The sequence below is a fragment of the Sapajus apella genome, unplaced genomic scaffold (genome assembly GCF_009761245.1).
Source record: "Sapajus apella isolate SASKATOON/1434 unplaced genomic scaffold, GSC_monkey_1.0 scaffold45, whole genome shotgun sequence".
Lineage (NCBI taxonomy): Eukaryota > Metazoa > Chordata > Mammalia > Primates > Cebidae > Sapajus > Sapajus apella.
In genome coordinates this window covers 18,653,737-18,677,851 of record NW_022436985.1, presented here as the reverse complement: position 1 = coordinate 18,677,851, position 24,115 = coordinate 18,653,737, and the positions used below count along the sequence as shown (strand labels likewise).

General features: G+C 34.2%; 1 long non-coding RNA gene across 1 annotated transcript; it reads left to right on the top strand.

Moving 5' to 3' along the window:
* Positions 1-22,957, top strand: LOC116524504. Its single transcript, XR_004257362.1, has 3 exons — positions 1-17; positions 18,472-18,476; positions 22,879-22,957. It is a non-coding gene; the product is annotated as an uncharacterized LOC116524504 (long non-coding RNA).
* Positions 22,958-24,115: the final 1,158 nt, after the last annotated feature.

The window sequence follows — 24,115 nt, the reverse complement described above, 5'->3', positions numbered from 1 at the left end:
TTTCTAGACTTTTTTATGTAGGCATTTAATGTTATGAACTTTCCTTTTAGTATTGCCTTTGCTGTATCCCAGAGGTCTTCATATGTTGTGTCATTATTATTGTTCAGCTGAAATAATTTTTAAATTTCCATCTTGATTTTATTGTTGACTGAATGACTATTCAGGAACAGGTTGTTTAATTTCCATGTGTTTGCCTGGTTTTGAGGGTTTCTTTTGGAGTTGATTTCCAATTTTATTCCTCTGTAATCTGAGAGAGTACTTGCTATAATTTCAGTGATCTTAAATTTGCTGAGATTTATTTTGTAGTCTATCAAATAATCTCTCTTGGAAAATGTTCTATGTGCTGAAGAGCAGGATGTATATTCTACAGTTTTTGGGTACAATATTCTATAAGTATCTGTTAAATCCATTTGTTCTGTGTTATAGTTTAAATCCATTGTTTCTTTCTTGACTTTCTGCCTTGATTACCTGTCTAGTGCTATCTGCGGAGTATTAAGGTCCCACTATTACTCTGTTGTGATCTACCTCATTTCTTAGGACTAGTAGTTTTATAAACTTGGGAGGTCCAGTGTTAGATGCATATATATTTAGGATTTTGATATTTTCCAGTTGGACAAGTATTTCTATCATTACATAATGTCTCTCTTTATCTTTGTTAACTGTTGTGCTTTTAAAGTTCATTTTGTCTAATATAAGAATAGCTACTCCTGCTTGCTTTTGATGTTCATTTGCATGGATTATCTTTTTCTACCTCTTTACCTTAAGCTTATGTGAATCAAATATCTAGGAATACAGCTAACCAGGAAGGTGAAAGATGTCTACAAAGGTAATTACAAAACACTGCTCAAAGAAATCAGAGAATACACAAATGGAAAAAACATCCCATGCTCTTATGTAAGAAGAATTAATATCATTAAATTAGCCATACTGCCCAAAGCAATTGACAGAGTCAATGCTATTCCTACCAAAGACATTCTTCATAGAACTATAAAAATTTATTTTAAAATTTATGTGAAACCAAAAAAAGAGCCAGAATAGCCAAGGGAATCCTAAGCAAAAAGAACAAATCGGGAGGAATCACTTTACCTGTCTTCAAACTATACTACAAGGCTACGGTGACCAAAACAGCATAGTACAGGTATAAAAACAGGGACATAGACCAATAGAACAGAATAGAGAGTCCAGAAATAAGGTTACACACCTATAACCATCTGATCTTTGACAAATCTGACAAAAACAGGCAATGGAGGAAAGACTCCCTATTCAATAAATGGTGCTGGGAGAACTGGCTAGGCATATGCAGAAGATTGAAGCTGGACCTCTTCCTTGCACCATATAAAAAAATCCACTCAAAATGAATTAAAGACTTAAATGTAAAACCCAAAACTATAAAAACCCTGGAAGACAACCTAGGCAGTACCATCCTGGACATAGGAACAGGCAGAGATTTCATGACAAGGACACCAAAAGCAATTGCAACAAAAGCAAATATTGATAAATGGGAGCTAATTAAACTTAAGGGCTTCTGTACAGCAAAAGAAACTATTAACAGAGAAAACAAGTTAAAGTATGAGAGAAAGTATTTGCAAACTATGTATCTGAGAAAGGTCTAATATCTAGCATCTGTAAGGAACTTAAGCAAATTTACAAGGGAAAAACAAGCCTATTAAAAAAATGGGCAAAGAGGGCTGGGTGCAGTGGCTCACCCCTGTAATCCCAGCACTTTGGGAGGCCGAGGCGGGTGGATCATGAGGTCAAGAGATCGAGACCATCCTGGTCAATATGGTGAAACCCCGTCTCTACTAATAAATACAAAATATTAGCATGGCATGGTGCTGCATGCCTGTAATCCCAGCTACTTGGGAGGCTGAGGCGGGAGAATTGCCTGAACCCAGGAGGCGGAGGTTGCGGTGAGCCGAGATCGCGCCATTGCATTACAGCCTGGGTAACAAGAGCGAAACTCCGTCTCAAAAACAAAACAAAACAAAACAAAACATGGGCAAAGAACATCAACAGGGACACTTTCCAAAAAAGACATACATGTGGCTAACAAGGATATGAAAAAAACTCAATCGATCTTTAGAAAAATGCAAATCAAAACCATAATGAGATATCATATACCAGTCAGCATGGTTATTGAAATGTCAAAAAATAGCAGATGCTGGCAAGGTTGTGGAGAAAAGGGAACTCTTATACACTGTTGGTGGCGTGTAAATTAGTTAAACCATTGTGGAAAGCGGTATGACAATTTCTCAAAGAGCTAAAAGCAGAACTACCATTTGACCCAGCAATCCCATTACAGGGTGTATACCTAGAGGAATATAAAGCATTCTACCACAAAGACACCTCTAGTCCAATTCATGTTCCTGCAAAGGAGAAGATCTCATTATTTTTTATGAATGCCAAATATTTTATAATTCCCCCTTTTAACTTCTCATTTGGCCCATGGTTATTCAGGAGAGCTTCTTTTAATTTCCAAATACTATGGCATTTTCAGATTGTTATCATTCATTTCTAATTCAATTACATTGTAGTCAGAGTACTTCGTATGATTTTAATACTTTTAAATTTATTTAGGCTTGCTTTGTTGGATTGAGTATTCTACAATGTCAAATATGTCAACATGGTTGATTGTGTTGTTTAAGGCTTATATACTCTTATTATTATAATTTGTGTCTATTAATTTTTTAAAGTGAAGTGTTGAAATCTGCAACTATAATGGTGGATTTATCTCTTTATGGTTTTTCAGCTTGCTTTATATGTTTTGAAGCCCCGTTATTTTGAACATATACATTTACGATTACTTTGTCTTAATTAATTGGCACATTTGACATTTTGAAATATTTATTTTAAATTCTGTAATATTTCTTTTACTGAAGTGTATTTTCCTGATATTAATATAGTTATTTCAGTTTCCTTTTGATTAGTATTTGCATTTTTTTCTAATTTTTGAAATCTTTTTCTTTTTAATCTGAATCTTTATATTTTAAGTGAATTTATTGTGAACAATATGTGATTTAGTCATGTTTTTTTATTCAGTTAAATATGTTTGCTTTTTACTGAAAAATTTAAATAATTTATATATAATATTATTATTATTATGGTTCAGGCTAGGTTTACCGTTATTTATTTTATTTTTGACATATACTTTCCCTTCTTCTCTTTACTATTTTATGCTCTATTTGAGTTAGTTTGAATAATTTACAATTTTTGTCTTTAGCAATACTTCTGGATTTTTAACAAAATATCTATTTTATTTCATTTAGTGTATACATTATTTACTTTATTATAATCTACATTCATGTAAACTATATACTTCCATTTCCCTCCTCCAATCTTTTGTTCTATTGTTAGCACACACTTTTTCTTATGTTATAAGCCTCAAAATGCTGTTATTATTGTTTAAAAAACAATCACTTATATTTTTAAAAAGCATCTTAAAATGACAAAAATGTCTGTTATATTTACCACATACTTACCATTTTGGCACTCTTAGATTTCTTTGTGTATACTGAAATTTCTAGATGGGTTTATTTTTCTTCAGCCAGAATAATTACTTTTAACATTTCTTTAATGGAAGTCTGATGCAAAAGAAAATGGAAAGTTTGATTTTTCTTAAAATATTTCCTTTGACATTTTTGGAGATTTTTTCACATGTAAAATTGTAGTTTTAGAATTTTTTTTCTTTCAGCACTTTAAAGATGTCATTGCATTGTCTTTTAAAGTGCATGACTGTTGGCATCTTAGGTTATTCTTACGTTTGTTTCCCTGTTGTATGTAACATATTTTTCCCCCCCACTGGCTGCTTTTTCAATTTTCTATGTATATTACTAGTTTGAGTAATCAAATTATGATGCTCCTTAGTATAGTTTCATTTGTGTTTGTACTGCTTTTATTTAAAAGCTTAAAATTGAAGGTGTATACTTTCCATCAAATTTTCAAAAATTTTGACAATTATATTTTCAAATATTTTGTTTCCTCTATCCTGATAGTTGCTACATTAGATAGAAAGTGATAGACACAAAGAAATATCTATAATATGCTGTGATATATTACTTGTTTTTAGAAATAAAAATAAAAACAATTTTGATATTGAAGTATGGTTCTTGCAAATTGCTTTTACCTATATTTAATATGTTACTTAAATAAATTATAAAAATAAGTCCATTTTCTCTATTAGTTCATAATCTAGTTGAGGGTGATTGAAACAAAAGAAATAGCAATAATATGTTGTGATAAGTTCTTCAATGGAGGTTTTCATTGTGTGCTATGTAACTAAAACAGAACTAAATGTCGTGTGTTGGGGTGGCTGATCAGAGAAGGGTGGTGACATTTCAGCTGGGTATTAAAGTATGAAAATAAGTGTACTAGTTGAGAAATGGGGAAGGGAGATATGTCAGATGGAGAGAAGAGCATTTTTCTGATGCTCAGATGCTTAAACAAGCCTTATTTTTTGGTGGAAATGACGAGCCATTTGCTGTTACAGAAGCTGAAAAGCAAGAGTTTGTAAAGAAAGAAGTGTTAAATAAGTAAGTTTGCACCAGATTGTGAAGGTCCTTGAGTGCTATGTTAACAAATTTGGATTTTGAAATAAAAGTAGTATACTGTGGTTCCTTTATATGGTGATTTATTTTGTATGGTATTAGGAGAATAGTGACTCCAGCAAAGCAGCAAATAATAGTGGCATTTTTAGTAACTTTGTTACTGAAGTAGTCACAGGGGTACTCTCTTGTTTCCAATTTTCCAAATCTGTCTTAATTTTATACAGACAAGTAAATATGCAGTAGGCTTTCATTTACATACTTATGCCATCTCCTAAGTGAAGAACTGTGACAGATAAGCTTAGAGAACTGCCTTAGTCTTACTCACGAGATGGGATAGAATTCTGTCCTGGCCTTTTGAGTTTGAGATGTTTGGAATGCTGGTGATGTTTTTTAGTTCAATTATTTAATTTACTGAGCTGGGAAGGAAGTATCTGAAACTGGCATCAATGCTTGCCAGAAGATTACCTAGGGAAATATTAGATTTCCTGAATCCAGCCTCTATCCCTTTAAAACAGATAATTTAGAGAAGAATAAAAAATCTTGAAAATTAATGGCAATTTTGAAATAGAATATTTTGTCAAAATCAAATTCATTTCATTAAATGCTTGAGAAGAATGCAATGAGTAAATGAGGTATGAATAACTGTAAGATGGGGCAATTACCACCTCAGAAACAATATATTTGTAAAGTTAATTCCTCTCGAACATGAACAATCCCCTTACACTTGACCCCTTTCTATTGCCTCTTCCATGCTTGAACTCTCCTTGAACTTTGAAGATCCATCTTGAGAGTATGATAAGGCTATCTCTTTTGCATCTGGTTATTTTAGCTCCAATTTGCAGCCCTAAAATGGCAATTATGGTGATATATTGCTCAAGTCACCCGACATGGATTAGTATCGGGATCAGCACATTTACGTACAGGAGTAGTGAATGGAGACTGCAGCTATGATTTTAAATGACTTGATTAATTCTGAAACAACATTTCAGAGTCCATTAGGTCCAGCAGGTGTTGGGGTGCAGACTATGCTTTTTCCCTAAAAAGCATATTTGATTAAAGTGCCAAAGTATTTTGGATTCATACATTATCTTTCCGAGAATAGTTTCCTTTCACTCTGTTAAATTTCCTTAACACCCACCACTCCTCCTGAAAGAGATTCTTTTCTGTTTTGTCTCTACTCAAGTTCCCTTGTGTCAGTTACTGACTGCCAGCTCTGTTTGAGCAACCTGAACAATGTGTTCTATTCTTGTTCACGAGGGTATTTACATGACAGAACTCCTAGTACCCCACCGCTAAAAGCTCCTGCTGACTCAGGTCAAAATGAGGCCAATTGTGCTGTTTATCCTAAGGGCCATTTTATCAGCAACTTGTGTCAATGTTAGAAATGTTTCTGGTTAATGCCTTGGCTCAATGCTTTCTTTAACTACTAAATATACATGTATATGACATTGTGCATCTCCCCTCCTACCTCCATCCCATCTGGGTGTCCCTTGTCTAATAAAATGTTTAGGGCTAGGTTTTTTTTATTTAAGTTCTTTAGGGTTTTAAATTCCTAGATTCTTTGTTGATTTCCATGTATTCTAAAGTAATTTCCTTAAAAAATTCTTACAATGAGCCATGCATGTTTCATTACTTCCAATTCTTTTCTTTACAACAAAGAACTTAACAATGGGTCTATAGTACAACATTTATAGAGAGATCTTAAAATGTGGTATACCATATATTGTTCTGTCATCTGTCCCCCTGGTATAATGTACTTGTGTCTATTATAGTACAAATCAACATGTATTCTAGCTATTTATGTGTTACTACATCTGTCCTCCTTAGGAGACACATCTTATTCTTCTGTCTTTATGCCTATCATATATTTATCCATCTATTTGTTCATCTGTCCATCCATCATTCTATCCACTCTCCCATTTATCTATTTAATATAGAGTCTCCTCTTATTATTATTATTATTATTATTATTCAGGCTTTATGCTTAGATAATCAATATTTTTAATTACATTGAATTAGTATGCTTTTGGAAGCCTAACAAAGAACAATAAAATATTTTGTCCCCTCTATCCTGATGGCTAAATTAGACAGAAAATGATAGATACAAAGAAATATCTATAATATGCTGCAGGCAATACTGCCTTTGGTCACATGCAAGTAATGCTGCTTTTATAAATATATAATGTCATGAGAACATTAAAAATGTATAAAAATTTTGCAGAAATAGGAGGCAGGGCTGAGCACAGTGGCTCACGCCTGTAATCCCAGCACTTTGGGAGGCTGAGGCAAGTAGATCACTTGAGCTCAGGAGTTTGAGACCAGCCTGGGAAATATGGCAAAACCGTTTCTCTACAAAAATTAGCCAGATATGGTGGCATGTGCCTGTAGGACTGTAGTTGCAGCTGTTCTAGAGGCTGAGGTGAAAGGATGGCTTGAGCCCAGGAGGAGGAGGTTGCAGTGAGTCAAGATCATGCCACCGCACTCCGGCCTAGGAAGGAAGGAGGAGAGGAAGGAAGGAAGGAAGGAAGGAAGGAAGGAAGGGAGGAAGGGAGGGAAGGAGGGAAAGAAAGGAAAAATAAGATGCTGGACACTTGGGCACTAGAATCAGCTTTATCACTATTGGTTGAGTAATTTGAGAAACTCACATAATCTCTCTTTGTGAGTTTTGTCATCATTAAAACATAGATGAAACTACTTATTCCACCCAGTTGATGGGATGTTGAAAGGCTGAATAAAAAAATATAAATAAAAATATTTTGAAAACCATACAACAATATGTATTGAGATGGTGGTGAAGATGACAGTTGAAAGTATATGGTTATGTTTCAGATGTGCTGTGCCTGGGAATAATGTCATCCATAGCATGAGAGTTAATGTCTATTATGATGCTGAAATAAATAAACTGGTAAAACTACTCTGCTGTCTAAAGCCCTAAGTTACAAATTTACATGTACATTTAATATACTGACTGATAGAAATTTCCTTCATAAGAAATAGTACCAAGTTTAGCAGTAACAGTTTAAATTTTTGTTTTGTTTGTTGTTATTGTTGTTTTGTTTTGTTTTTCTTTTGAGACGGAGTCTTGCACTGTCGCCCAGGCTGGAATGCAATGGTGCAAGCTTAACTCACTGAAACCTCTGCTTCCTGGGTTCAAGTGATTCTCCTGCCTCAGCCTCCCCAGTAGTTGGGATTATAGGCACCCACCACCATGTCTGCCTAATTTTTGTATTTTTAGTAGAGATGGAGTTTTACCATGTTAGTCAGGCTGGGCTCGAACTCCTGACCTCAGGTGATCTGCCCACCTTGGCCTCTGAAAGTGCTGGGATTACAGTTATGAGCCACTGCCCCCAGCCCAAATTCTAGTTTAAATAAATGGAGTATATTATAAAGATAGAATACAGATTATTTTAATGTTGAATGAACCTGTTACCTAATAATTTTCTATATTGGTTTAAAAACTGATATAATTTTATAGAACTGTTCATATAGTTCTTTAATACATGAACTCAGAAATTGAAAGTTTCTCTGTTACTTTCATATTTTTCTCCTTGCAAATTTTGAAACAACTGAGAGATAAGATATAGGGATCAGACAAATAGAAATCATTATTACTCACAACAGCTTGAATTAGTGAATATTGCTTTAAATTTACGGCCAGAGAGGGCTTGCTAATATATCACTTAATATGAATCTTTCCTGTTTCCCAGAGCTGCAGCCTTCCCGTTGGAAGAAAAGGAGTAGACCTGCTAAACTATCACAGTAGTAAACATGAGAAAAGAGGCCCAAAAGCTTGCATACTATAGTCAAGCTTGTCCTTAAAGAGGTGGACCTAGAAGATGGTGAGCCAAATGTACTCAATTACTTCTCTCAAATTCATCAATTAGGTAAGACGCTCTTCCCATGAAAGGAGGAAGCTGGGGGAGAGGCTGAAGTAATCCTTCCATGCTTTGTTTCCTGGGGAATGGAGTAGAAATTTCCTGCTCAAGGTGGAAAATTTTGTAGTAGTAATAAATGCCCTCAATACATCATTATCATCTGTTACCCATTGGGCTATTTCCACCACTGCGGAAACTCAGGCTGCAGTACTGGAGGTAGCCAATGTTTACTCAGCAATCTGAGGAAGAGAAAAGGGCCTTGCTCTTCTGTGTTTCTCCTGTAACCCCTATAGTACCCATATAGCAGCCTGATAGAGTGCCAATAAGAGAAAATCGTGAAGTTGCTCAAAAATCATCTTACTCTTTTGGTTAGGTTTTCTTCTTCTTTCATTCTGAAAAACCAAGATTATTGATTTTAATGACAGATTATCAAGTACTTTCAATGTCTTAATAGATGTCAGTAGTAAACTGATCAATCACTGTTGAAATGGATGAAAAATGATAAAATGTTTTAGTGCATTATATTTTGTAAATGTCATCATTTTGGCATTATGTTACTTTTCTTGGTAACACTTGGGTAGAAAAAAAGGCTAACTGAATTTTATAAACCTTGGTTGAACATCTATTGTGTTCAAGGCATTATACCAAGTGCTGTGGAAAATGCAAAAAGACTAAGACACACATAGTTCCTACATATCATATATGAACAATTTCATCCATAGGCATTTATATTCTGGTAGAAATATACTGAAAAAAATTCCAACACTGGGAAAGTAAGGATAGAATACAAAGTCCAAAGTGACAGAACAAACTCTGAACTGCTCAGATTAAAAATAATGGAAAGGAGACCGTAGTGCTAAAGACATGTATTCCAGCTGGTGGGAGATATATCTGAACAGATTGAACCACAAAATCCACCAAAGTGTTATACAGCTGAACAATAGCACAAAGCTCTAAGAGCCAGAGGAAGCTTTGAATAGCTTAGCCAATCTTTCACTTTGAATGGTTAGCATTGAGCAGAAGCTCCTTGGGCCTTAGAAGAGCGTGGGAGGGAAGAGGGATATATTATGAATATCTTATCCCTGAGCTTTAAACTGGGAACAATGGACTGCTTATTCAAACTGAATTGAGATGACTAACTTCTTTCAAATAGGCAAGAAACTCTTAACTTTAAACCTAACCATTTTAATGCCACAGAAAGTTTCCACAAATGGAATTACTGTGTAGAATAGCACACTGTCATTTCTTAATTTTTAAAGAAGTTTCTTAAAATGAAACTAAAGCTCATGTCATCAGTCTGGTTAGAAGAGAGACTTATGCCCTAGTGAAATTATCAAATAGGACTCAAGACTGCCTTGAAGATGACAATAGAGAAATAGATATATGCTAATTAAGTTTCTTATTTGTGCAATTAGCAAAGTGTCTTAGCTCCCATCTCATCGTAGAATTATAGAATTCTTAAAGTTAGAAATGTTTTTGTCAAATCATCTAAGAATAATATCCCACTTATTTCAGTAATGTCTTCCAAGGCATCCCTCATAGTCATAGGAAGCACATTTATCTCCTGAGGAAGCCATAGTCTGGTACTTTTTATGATTACAAAGTTCTGTTTTTTATGGTGAGACAAAATCTTCTATCTTACAACTTCTATGACTAATTCTATTTCTGACCTTTAGACAAAGACAGACCAAATTTACATTTATTCTTTGCATGGCATATTTTCCAGGAGGATATCTTACAAATGATGTTTCTCTGTGTTTTATTTAACTACCAGCGATATCCCATCCCGGTCCCATACACTCTTTTGAATCTTTTCCACATTTCACTTCCCATATGAAATTGTTGCAGGGTGGCTGGGGTGCTTAAACAAGTATTGGGCTTTGCAGGAACAGATGGATGCATAGGGTTTTAAGGTATGAGAGAGGTTCAGAGGAAAAGCTATTTGTTTTAAATAGGGATGCTTTGCAGACCACTGGTGTATGAAATTTGTCCACTAAACCATTTCTGAGTGGGCAAGAAAACCTGGTAGCCCATTTTCTTAGCATTTAGTGGTGAATTATCATGAAACAACTGCTCAATCCTGTTTTATGTGGTTATATGTGTGTATCTTGGACCTTATCTTTATGGATCAAAGCAGGAAAAACATATTTCTCTGTAGAAAGGTGCTTAAATTGGGGGTTAATTTGTCCAAAATTGTGTGTGTTTATTCATTGTGCAGGATAATTTCTCATGTATCCATTGCTCTTATTTTTCTTGAATTGGTGTTGCCTAAGGCACTACCAATTGTTGAGGTGCAAATACCAATTATTACTCAGAAATAACCATCTGGTTATCTTCAAGGTCTCAAGCTTTGACTTGAATTATTTTATCTCTTGAAACTCTATTTCCCTATGAGTTTTAAGTGGTAGCAGGGTTTTTCAGGCAAAAAAATTAAGGATTTCCTTAATGTCTAATTTTAAGGAACAGGATTATAAAAGAAAGTGAATGGTTTTTCTAATTAGCTAGGAAAACTTATGCATTGTAGGTTAATGTAGGAGTGATGCCAGGGGTGTGGAGTGGAGTGCTGAGTCTGTGTGAAGACCCTGACTAAAGAGGTGGTGCCTGGGGCTCTGTGTTTTAAGAGGACTATCCTTCATTAGAACTTCTGCTGCTCACATTTTCCTGAAAGACCAGCAACTTGTTAACATGTTTTGCCTGAGAAAATGAGTAACCAAATCTTCACACCCATTAAAGACTGGAGAGTAGGCAAACTTCATGCCTCAATGTAGCACAGAGGGCCACTCTTTTTAAGTTTGCAGAGAACTCTTCTGGTGCCTCCCCCACCATTCTTTCCAGCCTCTAGCCCTTTGAGACACCAGCCTGACACTAGTTGTGTCTATAATGAATGAGGAGGAGTGGTAACACCCCATTCCCTGTCACAGACCTGAAAAATTCCATTGAAATATTTTCTCTGAAGCAGAATCTGACCTCAGGCCTACGATATCCATTGTTCACATTTCTCACTCTGCTAACCACTGAAGTGGTGAATTTTAACACAAGAAGCTCAAGAAAGATGTGCAAAATAGGGCATAGGGATATAAAAAAAAATCCTTATTTTATTAACACTGTAAATTCCCCTTCCTCAGAATTTCCAATTTTTCCCTGCCTGGCAGCATAAAGACGGTTAAAGGGACTTTTGGTGACATTCCCCTTGTTTAATGAAGCTTGGAGTTATGGGCAAGTGCCTTGAACTGCTATTATTATCTGCATGAGTGAATATGGGCCGAGGGTCCAGATCTGTGCAAAGAGTTTTATTGCAAATAGGCACATTGATCATTCATAATCAGACCTACCAGGTCAGCAGTGTTGCAGTGCCAGCAGGCTCTGAAAAAGCTGACCAAGGGAGCAGTAGTGCTCGTAGGTTAATGTAATATTCAGGCAGAGTAAGATGTTTCTTATATGCTCATCTCTGCTTTTTTTTTTTTTTTTTACCTTTTTTTTCTGGCAGCATGGGAGTGAGAGCTAAAACACACTTGAACTATAACTCACATAATCAATTGCAAAGCCATCCTCTGTTCCTCTGAGGGTTCTACCTGTTTCCAGAGCCTTGCTTCTTTTAAAAGTGTATTCCTTCCATAAAGGTTTGTGCTTTAGATCTCCTATTGCCATGCTATTTAGGGTACTATAAAACTGCTTTGTTGTAAATATATTATCTTCTGATTCCTGATGTTATCTCACATTCAGAAGAGAGCAGTTACAAGACATCACTATTTGAAGCTTCAGAGTGAATGTCATACCAAATATTTGTTTCTTCATTATTCCCTGGGCTAATAAGTTTTAAAATATATATATTTAATACATCAACATATTATTTAAAAATTTAGCTTTGTGTAAATTACTGTATTTATAAAAACTTGATGAAAATATTGCTATCATGATCCATTAGACTGGTATTCATTTCACATCAGCATCTTTGTGTGTATTGTACTGCCAATGCCATCACTTGGGGACAATTGAAAAGGTGAGTGCCTTCTTCTAGGTATACAAGTTTTGCAGAACTAGAAATATGTATGTTTTAGGTTTTCTGCTTCCCAATTCTCTCAAAAGAGTAACAAAAGTAAGGAGGTATTAATCACTGAAGGGCACAGTGATACTTGTAGGCATGTAAAATTTTAGCAGAGTCTCAAATCTAAGAGGAGGATTTCGAGATTAATAGCATATGCTGAGAGCACCAGAAACCTAAAATGATATCCCATGTTCATACAGCAAAAGGGTGTTGCTAGCCCATTGTGAATTGGATGTGCTTTGTGAATTATTTTCCTATTGGTGATGAATTTACAGTGATATATCCATATACAGTCACTCAATTGACCTTGTGACCAATGACAAACATATGTCAGATGGTTGGCAAGGGTGGGAGTTTACTGTCCTTTGAATGATGATTCCATGAGCTTGTTAGTATGATCTCCTCATCAGCTATGCTAAGTCAGCACAGGGTACATTAAAGGGTTAAAAAGAAAAATGTGACCAGTTCGTTAATCACTTCTTCAGAGACCTTATTCAGGAAATCATTGGAATTCAAATGAGGGCATGATTCTTCCACCTTGTTTTGAGAAATGAGACAGAATTCTTATTGTAAAACAACCAAATATGTACATTTACATATGGAAGTAGTTTTAGATTTTTTGCCACATTGTCAAATAAACTTACGATCATCCTAAAATCATCAAATTTCAATAATCAGGCTTTGATTATTGATTTGTGGTTAGCTAAATACTTACTCAATATTGAAGGTAATGATAGTTACTATTATTTGGGAAAATTTGAATCCTAGAGTTTTAGAAAGTAAAGGAACATAATGATTTAATAACCCAATAGCTAAGTTATCTTGAGGGTCAGGAAAGTTAAATGACAGTCCTGAGGCCATTCTGCTGGAGATCTGAGATTTAAGCTTTGGTACTCTTAGTTTTCAGTTCAGTGTTCCTCACCTTATGCTCTGTAGTAATTTGCATCCTTCAGTTTTACACACATGAATATTCATTTCTGATGCCAAAAAATGTGAATAATAAAACCATTCTGGTAACCATGGTAATTTTATATGAGATTTCTATTCTTTTTTATTGTCTTTTCATTTGTTTGGCTAGTAAGCTTTTTAAAAAAACCTTTTTCCAATACATTCAACACAAACTGTCCCTTTAAAACATATTTTATTTGAGAATTATTTTATACTTATAGAAAAGTTACAAGAATAGCACAACTAATTCTCACATACTCTTTACCCAGCTTCCCCAATATTAGCATTTTATCAGATTTACTTCATTCTCTATTATATAAATAGCTTTTTATTTATTTTGTAACCATTTGAAATCATTGCAGATATTGAAGCTTAATATTTCAGTATGTATTTCCTTAAAATAAGAGTATTTTCCTATATAACAACAGTACCACCATCAATATCTGGGTATTAGCATTGATAGAGCCACCATGTAATCCACAGTCCCCATTCAAATTTCACCTTTTACTCCAATTATATCTTTTAAAGGTCCAGGATTTGACTGATAATAATTTGCTGCATTAAATGTCATGTATCTTAAATCTCCTTCAGTCTGGAAAATTTCTCAGTCTTCTCTTGTCTTTCATGATCTTGACAATTTTGAAGAGTATGAGCCAGTGACTTTGTAGAATGTCCCTCAATTGGGGATGGTCTGAGGTTTCCACATAACTAAATTTAGGTTCTGCATACTTGGCAGGAATGTAACAGGAATAAGGTTGTATCACTTTCACTGTGTAGCAGTAAGAAGTACCCTCTGCTAAATTTTCCCATGTTTGGTAGTTACACTTGGATCACTTCATTAAGGTGTCTGCCAGGCTTCTCCACTGTTCAAGTATTTCATGCTTATTAAAAAACAATTATTAAGCGTTTATGGAGAGAGTTTTTAAACTATATAAGTATTTTATTTCTCATTAGACCGTTACCTGTTAGTATTAGCATCTATTGATGATGGTTTTCTGATACAATTATTTTTTTCATAGTTGCCAAATAGCTATTTTATTATACTGTCATTCCGCCTACATTTATTTGTTGATAATTGACTGTAAGGATGGCATTTCCTATCTCTTCCATTTATTTATTTAATCATTATCTATTTATATCAATATGAACTCAAGGATATTGATTTTATTCACTGACTTACATTTTACCATTATTATTTATTTTGATGCTCTAATTGTCTCATATTTGACCAGTGGAAGTTTCTTCAAAGATATTCTTATGTCTTGTTGACACATCCTCTTCCTCTTTCTAGCACTTCTTTATTTTCTGAGAAGCTGAGATGTTGCAAGATCATCTTAGACTTTCTCTGCTCCAGTCTTGAATCAACCAATTCCTTAAGCAGCCCTAGTTCTTTTTTATGGGGGAGTGGTATTTACAAACCACGACCTGTGCACGGGGTGTTTTCATTGCAATGGTGCATTATTTATTACATTATTACTTCTAGGCTCTGTCAGAAAATCAACCCAGGAAATATTTATATATTTATATCACACACATACATGCATGCATACAAACATCTATATATGTTATCTATCTATGTCTGTCTCTGTGTTAATCTGTTTATCATCTGTCTGTTTTTCTTTAAAGCAACTTGAGTTTAAACTGATACTTCCAATTCCTGTTTAACATAACAGGGTTTATTTAGCTTTTCTCGTTTCATATTTATAAAGCCCTTCAACAGTGAGAAATCTGACTTATCCATCACAATATATTACTTATTTGCTTAATCTCCCGTATGTAACCAATCTGAAACATACAAGCCTTGACACACACTCTGGGCCTTGACCACATGGGATTCCTTCTTAGCTCTGGCCCCAGATAATATGCTATGCTGGTCAAGTTCCTAACTAACATGCCAGCAAAATCCCCAGCTGTGGTGTCTTATCCTCCCCATCCCTGATGAGTCTCTGTAAAATGTTTGTGGAAGTTCATGGCCAAGACCTCTCTGACCCAGACCCTTGTTCAATGCAATGCATAAAATGGATGAATTCTTGTCCAAAAGTTTAATTCTGACTTTGCCCCTCTCACTATAAACATGAAAGAGAATCCCTGGCCTGGCTCCACCACACCCTGCCTCAATCCCCGCCCTGGTGAACATACCTACCAAGTTCTTGGCTCTGCTTAAGGAAGGGGAATAGAAAACTCATTCTGTACCCTTTAATTTCCTTTTTTCTATTATTGTTTAACAGAAAATAGAGCTAGATCTTTGTAGATGGCCTTACTCAACTATTGAGTCTAAGTCTTCACATTTTACCACATTTTGGTCTTTGATATTTAATTTATTTGAGCTTATTATTAATTTTTGTTGCACTTAAAAATTGTGAATTCTCCCCTTTTTATATATGCCATTTTTTCTACTGGGGTTAAATTTATACACAATAAATTTACCAATTGAAAATGTACAATTAAGTGAGTTTTGATAAATGTGTACAGTCATGTAACTTCCACCACAATCATGATATAGGCTAGTTTTACCACCCTTAGTTTTAATACTCTGCATTTCTTTTCAGTCAGTGACCTCTCCCCACATCCTGCCCCTGGCAACAACTTATATACTTTATGTCTTTGTAAATTTGCTTTTCCTAGAAATTCACATGAATGGAATTATACCGTATGGAGTCTTTGTGCCTGCCTTTTTTTTTTTTTCACTTAGCTTAATACTTTTGAGATATATCCATGTTGTTGTATATACCAGTACTTCATTCCTTTCTATTTTATTTTGTTTTGTTATGGTAAGAATATTTAGTATGGGATTTACCCTCTCAACACATTTTTTAGTTATTATTTATTATTGTTGACTATAGGTGCAATATGTTACAGCAGATCTCTAGAACTTATTCATTTTGTGTGACTTTTTTGATTCATAACTTTTGATTTACACCTCCTCCCAACCCCTCAAAACTACCATTTTGCTCTTTGATTTTATGAATTTGACTATTTTGTGTATCTCATATCAGTGCAATCATTCAGTACTGTTCTATGACTGGTTTATTTCATGTAGCATAATGTCCTCAAGATTCATCCATGCTGTCAGATATTACAGAATTTCCTTCTGTGTTTTTTAAGGTTGACTGATATTAACAGGTTTGTTTCAACATCTTAGCTATTATAAATGGTGCTACAATAAACTTAGATGTGCTAATATCTTTATGAGATCCTGATTTCATCCCTTTTGGATAAATAGCCAGAAGTGAGATTGCTAGATCATATGATAGTTCTATTTTTAATCTTTTTGGAATATGCAAAATGCAGACTTCCATAAAGTCTGTACCAATTTTTATTCTACCCAACAAGGTGTAGTGTTTCCTTTTATCCACATCCTTGCCAACATTTGTTATCTTTTGACTTTTTGATCAATTATTCTAACAGGAGTCAAGTGGTAATCTATTGTGATTTTGATTTGCATTTCCCTGATAGTGATATTGAACATTTTAAAATATATTTGTTGGCCATTTGTATGTCTTCTTTGGAAAGATGTCTATTCAAGTCCTTTTCTTATTAAAAAATTGAATTATTTGTTGTTTTTTCTTTGCTAATGAGTTGTATGAGCTCCTTGTATATTTTTGGTATTAACCCTTTACGAAATGTATGACTTGCAAATATTTTCTCCTATTCTGTGGGCTGCTTTTTCATTTTGTCAATTGTTTCTTTTGTTGTGCCAAAACTTTTTAGTTTGAAGTAATCTCACTTGTTTATTTTTGCTTTTGTTGCCTATGCTTTTGGTGTCATATACAAAATATCGTTGCCCAGACTAATGTCATGAAGCTTTTCTCTTAGTTTTCTTTGGGTAGTCTTACAGTTTCAGGTCTCACCTTTGAGCGTTTAATCCATTTTGAGTTGATTTTTGTATATGATGTGACATAAGGGTCCAAAATCATTCTTTTGTATGTGGCTATCCAGTTTTCCCAACAGCTTTTATTGAAGTGACAATCGTTTCCCCATGTGTATTATTAATACCTTTGTCAAAATTAGTTGTCTACATATGTGTAGTTTATTTTTGAGCTTTCTATTCTGTTCCATTTGTCTATATGTCTGTTTTTGTGCCAGTACTATGTTGTTTTGATTACTATAACTTTGTAATAAGATTTAATGTCAGAAAGTGTGATGCTGCCAGCTTTGTTCTTGTTATTCAAGATTGTTTTAGCTGTTCAGGGTCTTTTCTGGTTTTATACAAATTTTAGGATTGTTTTCTATTTTTGTAACATATGCCATTATAATTTTGATAGGGATTGAATTGAATTCTTAGGCTGCTTTGGGTAGTTTGCACATTTTACAATGTTGATTCTTCTAGATCCATGAACATAGGATATTTTTCTATTTTTTTGTGTCTTCAATTTCTTTCACAAATTTTTATACTTTGTAGTGTATGGATCTTTTATCTTCTTGGTTAAATTTATTCCTAAGTATTTATTCTTCTTGATACTATCATAAATGCAATTATTTATTGATTTCTGTTTTGGATAATTTATCCTTAGTGTAAAGAATTACAACTAATTTTGTATGCTAATTTTGTATTCTGAAACTTTACTGAATTTGTTTATTGCTTCTAATAGTTTTTTTGTGGAGCCTTTAGGACTTTCTTTATATAAGATTATGCCATAGCCGGGCGCGGTGGCTCAAGCCTGTAATCCCAGCACTTTGGGAGGCCGAGGCGGGTGGGTCACGAGGTCAAGAGATCGAGACCATCCTGGTCAACATGGTGAAACCCCGTCTCTACCAAAAATACAAAAAATTAGCTGGGCATGGTGGTGCGTGCCTGTAATCCCAGCTACTCAGGAGGCTGAGGCAGGAGAATTGCCTGAACCCAGGAGGCGGAGGTTGCGGTGAGCCGAGATCGCGCCATTGCACTCCAGCCTGGGTAACATGAGTGAAACTCCGTCTCAAAAAAAAAAAAAAAAAAAAAAAAAATAGATTATGCCATCTACAAACAGTGACAATTTTTCTTCTTCTTTTTCAATGTGGATGTCTTTCATTTCATTCTCTTGCCTAATTGCTCTGGATAGCACATGAATTTGAATAGAAGTGGTAAGAATATTCATTATTATCTTGTTCCTAATCTTACAGGAAAAGCTTTCAACATTCCATCATTGAGTATTATGTTAGGTGTGGGCTTGTGATATATGGCTTTTTTTTTTTTGAGGTACATTCCTTCTATAAGTACTTCATGGAGACTTTCTGTTATTAAAAAAGCATTGAAATTTGTAAATGCTTTTTCTGCATCTGTTGACATGATCATATAATTTTGGTTCTTTCTTCTCTTAATGTGGAATATTATGTTTATTTATTTGTGTATGTTGAATCATCTTTATATTTCAGGGATAAATCTCACATGACATAGTGTATGGTCCTTTTAATGTGCTATTTAACTTAGTTTGCTAGTATTTTGTTGAAAATTTTTGCTTATATTTTCATCAGGAATATTGGCATGTAGTTTTCTTTTTTGTATTGTGCTTGCCTAGTGTGGTTAGCATAATAATGCCAGCCTTGTAAGTTTTACAACCATAAAAATAAAAACATTATTACTTGTTATTTATTGCCTTATAGGGCAAGCCAACATAATATTCATGAGAATAGACTTAAGAAGGGAAATAAAATGGAAATGTATACTGCTGCAATGATTCTACATTTTATCAGAAGTAACTTAAAATTATCCACAAGTAGATTGGCTAGGTATAAGCTACATATATAATTTCTGGTTTAACCATTACATGCAGAGATAGAAATAGAAAGCAAGTGAAGGTATTAAAATAGCACTTAAAATTCAATAGATTGATATACAAAAGAAAGCAAAAATAAAATATGAAATAGAAAAAGAAAACTAAATGAGAAAATTAAAAAACAAATAGTAAAATAGCAGACAAAAATTTAATCATGTCAATAATTTCATTAACTGTATACTTTTTATTTATATAGTTATATAACTTTAAAATTCAAGAGAAATTCTAAAAAAAAAAAATTCAAGAGAAAAAAGTTTTATGTTTCTAATTTTAACATTTCTAATACTCTTTATCCCTATAGATCTGAGTTGTCATTTAGTGTCATGCACTTTCAAATTGAGGAGTTTTTTTAGCATTTCTTTTAATGTATATCTATATATACAGTATATATGTATATATATATCTATATATACATTATATCTATGTCTATATAGATATCTATATATCTACGTATCTATAGATAAATATATTAGCAACTATGGTTCTTGACAATTTCTCTCATTTTTTGTTTATCTAAAAGTGTGCATGTAATTTTTTATCCTTCATGGTTTTCAACATATTATTCCAATGTCTCTGGCTTCCACAATTTCTCATGAGAAGTCAGCCATTAAATTTTGTCATCTATTCCTTTTCTCCAAGCGCCTTGAAATATTTTGTTCTGGCTTATTTCAGGATTGTCTCTTTACTTTTGGCTTTTAGCAGTTTGTCCCTGATATGGACAGGAGATTTCTTTTTATTTACTTTGACCTGGGTTTGTTGACCTTTTGAATCTGTGAATTATTGTATTCTGCCCAATTTGTAAATTTTTAGTTAATATTCTAAAAATATTTCTCCTACTACTTATTTGCATCTCTCTTTTCTTTCTATAATTCTACTTCCATGCATGTTAGATGAATTCATAGGCTTTGCTATTATTTTTTCTATCCTTCAGATTGGAGAAATTATTTTGATACATTTTAAGCTCACAGATTGTTTTTTCATCCCTTTCCTTATCTACTGTTGATCTGATCTAGCTACTTATGTGCATTTCTCTATAATTTCCAACTGTTCTATGAGTTTTGGGCTCTGTAATCTGACACATTAAGCTTCCTATGGTCAAATTGTGCACAGTATGAAAATACACTCAGATAAGAAAAGCCAGATTCTGTATAGTTTTATCTTTTAAGAGGAGATTTCTCTTTGGTTCCTTCCTGTGTTTTTGCCATACTGTCAGCTTGGCTTTTGGATACTATATATTTCCTTTACTGTCAGGATTCTCCTTTAAATTTCTAGCTGCTTTTCTTGCACTGAACTCTGGCGTCTGGCACCTTACCCAGTATGCCTATGTTTTTTCCCTACATCATTTGCTGTTGCTTTGGTGGTTAGGCTGTGCCCTCAGGCCAGAATATTTGACAAAGCCAAAATTCATACTTCTTCAGGTAAACTTTTTTTTAATATTAAATTATTTTACTGCTTCTGTCAGCTTTTGAATGCTTTATGGCATATTTAAATAACTATTATTGACTGGATGCGGTGGCTCATGCCTGTAATCCCAGCACTTTGGGAGGCTGAGGTGGGTGGATCACAAGGTCAGGAGTTCAAGACCAGCCTGGCCAAAATGGTGAAACCCCATCTCTACTAAACATACAAAAAGTAGCTGGGCACGATGGCATGTAATCCTAGCTACGGGGGAGGCTGAGGCAGAGACTTGCTTGAACCCGGGAGGCTGAGTTTATATTGATCTGAGATGGTGCCACTGCACTCCAGCCTGGGCGACTGAGACTCCATCTCAAAAAATAAAAATAAAAATAATTATTTTATTTTTTTCAATTCATATAAATATTATCTGTGGAGTATTTGTATACTATATCACTCCTCAATATTTACACTCTCTTACATTGTTTTAAAAGGGTGGTGTTCTATGTTGTTTGTTCTGTATTAATCCAGGGCTTTTGCTTTCTATCTTCTAAACTATTCAACACTTCTTGCCCTTATCATGTCTTTTCTTGTTTTCCAGAACTATTATTTATTTTTTAATTTTTCCTGTCATATTAGAAAATTTGGAGTGGGAATAGAGATAAATACAAATACTACGCTTCCCACATTGACCCAGTCTTCTCAATATTTTAAATTTCATGTTCAAAAATCAGTTTATTATTCTAAGCAATCGAGAATATTTTGAATTTCTTTTTCAAAAAATAAGAGTGAAAGTCTGTAATTAAAGTGAAAGTTAATTGAATTTAGTTATTCAAGATAGAATTCAAAGTAATTGGCAGTCTGAATATTTTTGTTTTTTCTCTAAAATTTTTCTATAATATTTGGATTTTCTAGGCCTTTATTTCAAGTTTATTTACAAAAAGGCTGTTATTCTTATTCGTATTCTTGGCTTCACTTTCAGGTCTCATTTGCTCATCAATATATAAACTTCTTGTAGGCATGGACTTTACATACCCAGAGAAAAAACCTCGGGCCTTGGTGGTGTTGACCAAAGTCTGCATTTATTTTACCTTTCTCCAGTTCTCTCTAATTGCAGTAGATGAAGGAAGGTTGATTCACTTAAGATTATTAAAGCTAAGCACTTCATCCTGATCTAAATTTTGTTAAGGATTCTGTTTCAAAAGGTACAGATTTTTATTTTCCTACTACCTGGCTAGGTATATAATATCCATATTTTATCTTTGTTATTTCATTTTTGTAAATTTATGTTTTAGGTTTAGGAGTAAATGTGCAGATTTGTTACATAGGTAATTTGCATATGATAGAGGTTTGGTGTACAGATTATTTCATCACGCAGGTAATAAGCCTAGTACCTCATAGGTAGGTTTTTAATCCTCTCGGATATAGTTTGGCTGTGTCCCCAACCAAACCTCATCTTGAAGTCTCACATGTTATGGGAGGGACCCAGTGGGAGGTAATTGAATTGTGGGGGGAGGTCCTTCCCATGCTGTCCTCATGATGGTGAATAAGTCTTACGAGATCTCATGGTTACTATAATGGGGAGTTTCCCTGCACATGCTCTTTTTTTGCCTGCTGACATCCATGTAAGATATGACTTGTTCCTCCTTCCTTTCTGCCATGATTGTGAAGCCTCCTCAGCCACGTGGAACTGGGAGCTCATTAAAACCTCTTTTTTTTCCCCCAGCCTCAGCTATGTCTTTGTTGGCATCATGAAAAAATGAACTAATGCACCCACTTTCTACCCTCAAGTAAGCCCCAGTATATGTTGTTCCCTTCTTTCTGTCCATATGTACTCAGTGTTTAGCTCCCATTTATAAGTGAGAATATGTTGTATTTGGCTTTCTGTTCCCATTTGAGTTATCCTAGGATAATGGCCTCTAGCTCCATTCATGCTGCTGAAAAGGACATGATCTCATTTTTTATGGCTGCATAGTATTTCATAATGCATGTGCACCACATTTTCTTTATCTAGTCTACCACTGATGGGCATTTATGTTGATTTCATGTCTTTTCTATCATGAATAGTACTGCAATGAACATGTATGTGCATATGTCTTTGTTATAGAACAATTAATATTCCTTTGGATAAATACCCAATATGGGATTGCTGAGTAAAATGATAATTATGTTTTAGCATTCAATTTCCTTGAGAAGTTGCCAAACTCCTTTCCACAGTGGCTGAACTAATTTAAATTCCGACAAGCAGTGTATAAGCATTCCCTTTTCTTCACAACTTTGTCAACATCTGTTATTTTTTAATTTGTTGATAACAGACATTCTGACTGTTGTAAGATGGCAACTCATTGTGGTATTGATTTGCATTTCTGTGATGATTAATGATATTGAGCATTTTTTTTTTTTTTTTTTTTTGCTAGTGAAGTGTTCAGAGAGCATTTTTTTTTTATATGCTTCCTGGCCACATGCATGTCTTCTTTTGAAAAGTGTCTGTTCATGTCTTTTGTCCAGGTTTGAGTGGGGTTGTTTGTTTTTGCTTGTTGATTTGTTTAAGCTTGTTATAGATGTTGGATATTAGACCCTTGTCAGATGCATGGCTTGCAAATATTTTCTCCTTTTCTGTAGGTTGTCTGTTTACTCCATTGATAGTTTATTTGCTGTGAAGAAGCTTTTTAGTTTAATTACATCCCATTTGTTGATTTTTATTTTTGTTGCAATTGCTTTTGGCATCTTTGTTGTAAAACCTCTGCCAGTTCCTATATCCAGAATAGTATTTCCTAGGTTATCTTTCAGGATGTTTACTCTTGTAGATTTTACATTTAAGTCCTTAATTTATCTCGAGTTAATTTTTGTTTAGGATATAAGGAAGGGGTTCAGTTTCAATCATCTGCCTATGGGTAGACTATTGTCTCAGTACAACTTATTGAATAGGGTGTGCTTTCCCCATTGTTTGTGTTTATAGATTTGTTGAAGATCAGATTGATATGCAACATTACTTATGGGCTCTCTCTTCTGTTTTTTTGATCTATGTGTCTGTTTTTGTACCAACACCATGCTGTTTTGGTTACTGTATCACTGTAGGATAGTTTGAAGTTGAGTAATGTGATGCCTCCAGCTTTGTTCTCTTTGCTTAGGATTACCTTGGCTATGTGGGCTCTTTCTTGGTTCCATATAAATTTTAAGGTAGTTTTTTTCTAATTCTGTAGAGAATTGTTTTGGTAGTTTTATAGGAATAGTACTGAATCTGTCAATTGCTTTGGGCAGTATATCCATTTTAACAATATTGATTATTCGCATCCATGAGCATGAAATGTTTCTCTATTCATTTGTGTCTTCTCTGATTTTTTAAAGCAATATTTGAGAATTCTCATTGCAGAGGTCTTTTGCCTCCTTGGTTATCTGTGTTACTAGGTATTTTATTCTTTTTGTGGCTTCTATAAATGAGATTCTATTCTTGAGTTTTCCCTCAGTTTGGATGTTGTTGGTGTATAGAAATGCTGCTGATTTTTTATTTTATTTTTTCTTTTTCTGAGAGAGGGTCATACTCTGCTAGGC